The sequence below is a fragment of the Balaenoptera ricei genome, chromosome 15, assembly GCF_028023285.1.
Source record: "Balaenoptera ricei isolate mBalRic1 chromosome 15, mBalRic1.hap2, whole genome shotgun sequence".
In the NCBI taxonomy this organism is placed as follows: Eukaryota; Metazoa; Chordata; class Mammalia; order Artiodactyla; family Balaenopteridae; genus Balaenoptera; species Balaenoptera ricei.
Genome location: NC_082653.1, coordinates 26018563 through 26023747, shown reverse-complemented (window position 1 = coordinate 26023747; position 5185 = coordinate 26018563).

The window sequence follows — 5185 nt, the reverse complement described above, 5'->3', positions numbered from 1 at the left end:
AACCTCAGACCATTTTCCTCTCTCCCAGTGAAGACTTGTATGGCGGCCTTCCACGCAAGCTGGGTCTCAGTGGGAGTGTGGAAGCCAGCTCTGTAGACTGGCCCTCTCTGCAATAAATAAACTTGTCTGTGATTCCTGCAGTCTGGAGTGTGTCTTTGTCCCAACTCAGGGGTCATTTTGCCCCTGGCAGGCTTAGGGACTGGACATCCAAGCCACATCTAGGCCATGTTCAGGCACATCTGAGCCAATCTGAGCCATGGCCAAGCCATGTCTTGGTGACATCAAAACACACGTGGACAAGGTCCAGGGTTTTGGCCACCTCCCTGAGTGACAGGAATAAAAAAGCCAGTTGCCCCCTCCTGCCTTCCACGTCAGCTTCTAGACCACCTATGGTAGAACAACCTCTCTGGTGGGTACGCACGTTGTGTTGATCTTGGTCATGTGGTGGGTCGAGGGATCGCTGAACAGTGTGACTCTGGAGGCAGGATTTGAGTTCTGGCCTGGACCCCTCAGTGGTTGTTTGACCCTAAAATGTGGCTCCCCCTCTCTGGGCCTCAGCTTCCTTCTCCGTAAAATGGGGAGAATCTTAGTCTCCACCTTGGAGGGCTGTGGTGAGGATGAAATGAGAGAAAACAGTTCCCAGCACGTGGGAGGTGCTCAAACAATGTCATCTGTGGGTGATGTCATTGTCACTCTTGTTACCTAGACTCCGGGATGTTGGGCCTTATCACTCAAGTCCCTTCCCACTTAGACAACACGTGACTGTCATTGTCTCCCTGGCCCTCCTGATGCCAGCAGGTTCAGGACAGACAATAAGGCCCCTGTCCTCCAGGCTCTGGGTCCGTCCCAGCACGCAGAGCTCACATCCCATGAGGCGGCTGTTTCAGGAAAAGACGCTACACAGCTTCACAGTAAAAACATCCATAAGAACATCTCGCAACGTGGAAAGGCAGCCAGGAAGGAGTTTCTCCTACAGGACTCCTACAGGTTAGACCGAGAAGGACAGGACAAGACCCTGCACGAGGTGCTTACACTGGGGTCAGTGAACACTCGCTGGGCAGTTGCTGAGTGCTGGGCCCTGTGCTGCAGCTCCCCGCATGCATCCTCGACCCCCAGGCACGCTTTGTGGTCCACATCCCACATGCCATTATTTTTCTAAATCATATTAAACCTGGGTTTTGAGCCCCCACTCACAAGGGAGCTGAAACAGTCCATCTCCATCTTCTCTGGGGCAGGTCTCCTCTGGCTCCCTAGGGTCATGCCACGTTCTATTGTGAGAGTTTCCGAGGAGCCTGGAGGGTGGGGCAGGGCTTCCGGTCTTTGGTCCCATCTGGTGCCGATGAACGGATCTCCGTCCCAGCCCACAGGATCCTGTCAGAGGTGAGCAGCTCGGAGCCCTGGCCACACTGGGGCACTTCTCCAAAACAGCCATGGCCATGGCTCCTGGGTTCCGACCGCCCACAACCTCTTAGGCTTCCTGGAGGGTGGTGAATAAATAACCCTGCTTCCTCACCCCTTGGGAGCAGGGAACAACTCCACACTGGCTCCCACAGCACCCCAGAGGGACTGTGCCCCAGGTGCCCATGGGGTCACTTGCTTGATATACACCTTTATGGGCTGTCTCCCTCCCTGCCTCACTTTCCCCCTCTCCTACCAGTGTCTCCTGGCATCACCTCCCCTATCAGCTACCTGCGCTCAAATCCTGGTCTCAAGTTCTGTTTCTAGGGAACCCAAACCAAGACAAGTATTTGCTCTGCAGGTACTAGGCTAAGGGTCTTACAGACCTTCACTCACCCAGTGCCTCTCCTATGGTGCTCCCACACGGCAAGTGAGGAAACTGAGGCTCTGACAGCTCAACACGACTACCAAGCAGCCCCTACCCATTACCCCGCACCGCCTCCCTCTACTCTCTGCTCCCTCATCACTCCCCCAGAGTCTCCAGCCCCCGTAAAGAAGAAGGAAGGTGGTCTTCTGTGCCAGCCCCCTTCCGATTTGCACCCTGAAACACAGGCGCCATCCGTGCACCCCTGAGGCAGGAGCCGCAGACCATCCGTGCACCCCTGAGGCAGGAGCCACAGACCCGGAACTCCAAGATTCCAGCACCTTCCTGGGCTGGGGGAGGGAAAAGTCCTCTGCTTCCCTCTGAGTCTTAGCAGCAGCAGCGAATGAAAAACACCAAGTGATATCTCAATAACTCTTCCTGCCTTGCAGGAATTATTGTCTTACAGATGAGAACTCAAGTAACACAGAGCTGGTGAAGTGGTGGGAACCCAAGCCTCACCCACTTGCCCCAGCCTCTCACCTGAATCCACAGCAGGACAGTGACCCAGGTTTCTTTTTTTTTTTAAATTGGAGTATAGTTGCTTTACAATGTTGTGTTAGTTTCTACCGTACAGCAAAGTGAATCAGCTATACGTGTACATATATCCCTTCTTTTTTGGATTTCCTTCCCATTTAGGTCACCACAGAGCACTGAGTAGAGTTCCCTGTGCTATACAGTAGGTTCTCATTAGTTATCTATTTTATACACAGTATCAATAGTGTATATATGTCAATCCCCATCTCCCAATTCATCCCACCCCCCTTCCCTCTTGGTATCCATATGTTTGTTCTCTATTCCTCAAAATAACAGTGACAACTAACAACCTCTATTCCCTGAGGGCTACTCAGTTCCCAGTACAGTACTAGACACTTCCTGTGGGTTAACTTTCCCATTTTACAGATGAATAGACTGGGGCTCAGAGACAGACAATAATGATGTCTTGTACCTCTCTGTGTCCTTCCCAGGGCTTCTCTTTCATGGAGGAGACCCCAGGAAATCTCCCATCTCTCAGCAGAGATTAGTCCATGAGGTAAACATACAGAATTCATGGTGCTTCAGCCAAAATCTTCCCTCCTATCCTGTTTAGAGAGGCCAGATCTTGGAAGGGAAGGGAGAGCTCTGTGCTTCCACCAATATCCTGCACCAGCCCCTAGTGACTCAGATGAGGAAATTAACCCTAGAGCCTTTCTCTGCCCAGGCAGGAGGACAGCACTTGGCAGTAATGTTGAGACCCAATTGACAGAAATGAGGGGGACCTGCCAACTCTTAAAGCATCTTCCAACCAAAAAGTCCATGATTTTATGATGCTGAGATCCTAGAATAAGTACATCCCATCTGAAATATGGCACCAAACCATACTAATATCAGCCACTGACTTTTATTTATTTGTTTACTTATTTATTTACTTATTTATTTATTTGATTGCACCGGATCTTAGTTGCAGCTCGTGGGCTCCTTAGTTGCAGCTTGCCAGCTCCTTAGTTGTGGCTTGCGAACTCTTAGTTGTGGCATGCATGTGGGATCTAGTCCCCTGACCAGGGATCGAACCCGGGCCCTCTGCATTGGGAGCACGTAGCTAACGTTGCCCTAGCATTTCCTGCACAGCTGCTGTCTTCCAGAACCAGCCCTTTCATCATCAGCCCCTCTGTGCCATGTTCCACCCCAAGAATGGAGTTTAACACCTGCCCTGACCACATCTCTGACTGTGAAAGGGAAAGGAATTATCCACAAGGAAAATCTAAAAGCCGCCTAGAGGTGAGTCCTGCCCATCACTGAGATGACTGCACTGGACAGCGGTTAATGAAGGAGTGGATGCTGACGCAGCCAGCTACGTGCACTCACGATGGTGGCGTCAAGATTCTCACAGGGGCTTCCCTGGTGGCGCAGTGGTTGAGAATCTGCCTGCCAATGTGGGGGACACGGGTTCGAGCCCTGGTCTGGGAAGATCCCACATGCCGCGGAGCAACTGGGCCTGTGAGCCACAATTGCTGAGCCTGCGTGTCTGGAGCCTGTGCTCCGCAACAAGAGAGACCGCAGTGATGAGAGGCCCACGCACCGCGATGAAGAGTGGCCCCCGCTTGCCACAACTGGGGAGGGCCCTCGCACAGAAAAGAAGACCCAACACAGCCATAAATTAATTAATTAATTAAAAAAAAAAATGAGGTTCAAACCCATGCTCTCTTCTCCCCACCTTATTAAGTACCATTAAAAAAAAAAAAAAAGATTCTCACAGAAGAGGATGTCTGCAGAGCAGTTTTGTTGGGAGTGAGGACTCGAGGTCTTGGAGCTGCATTACATAGTAACACCAAATTTCCCTTTCACTGGGTGGCCAGTTTCCTCTCTGGGCCCTGATTTCAAATCCCAGTTTTGCCACAGACATGCTGTGTGACCTTGAGTAAATCACTTAACCTCTCTGAGTCTCCATTTTCTCATCTATAAAATGGAAATTAAAATAAGCAACTTTTTTGGAACATCCACATGAATTGCCCCAATGAATCTTCACAATACCAAAAGACATAGTTGGATTATTATTCCCATTTTGCAGACATGAAAAGTGAGGCTCAGGAGGGAAAGTAACTGGCCCACATTTACACAGCTACTGAGTGACAGTGGGGATTGAACCCAGACCTGTCTGGCTGCAGAGGCATGGTATGGGTGCCATATATGGAAAGAGCATGGGGAGTGGCCACAATGTGGTCACTGGGCCCCTCCCAGGCCTGCCTCTACCCCTGCTCTCCTCCACACACACCCCAACATACATCCTAACTCCCTTGGGTCCTGTGACTGCTACATCCTGCAATAGGAGCCTCCTTGGGCCCCTCCTGAGAGCTGGAGGCCCTGCCCCAGGCTCCATAGCACTGATGTGGCTCCTAAGGGAAAGGGCCCACCCCCAAAACCACAAGGCCCCCACCTACTTCCTCCCTGGGGTCTGTTGGCCCAGGGCTAGAGCCTACCCCTAGGACCCCAGTGACTAGCCCCATCAGTTTTGGCCAGAAGCCCCTAGTCTTCCGGTGCCAAGAGGACCCCTTCCTCCACTGAAGGGCTCCGCTGAGCACAAACCGGCCAGGAGGCTGGACTTCCTGCCATGTTTCCACCCCCCCCAAGCTTCAGAGCTCGGGTTATAAAAGTTGTGCCTTTCTGAGAAGCTAGTGACAGAGGCCCGGGAGAGATTCTGGACAGCCCTATTCTTGGAGAGGTAAAGACAAGGAGGCTAACATGGGCATTTCGCAAATATTTCTTAAGTACCTACAATAATGTGGTGATGTGGTGCATAGATTCTCAGCCAAACTGGGTTCCAAACCAGGCTCTGCAGCCACTACCTGTGTGACCTTGGGCAAGTCATTTCTCCTATCTGTGCCCATT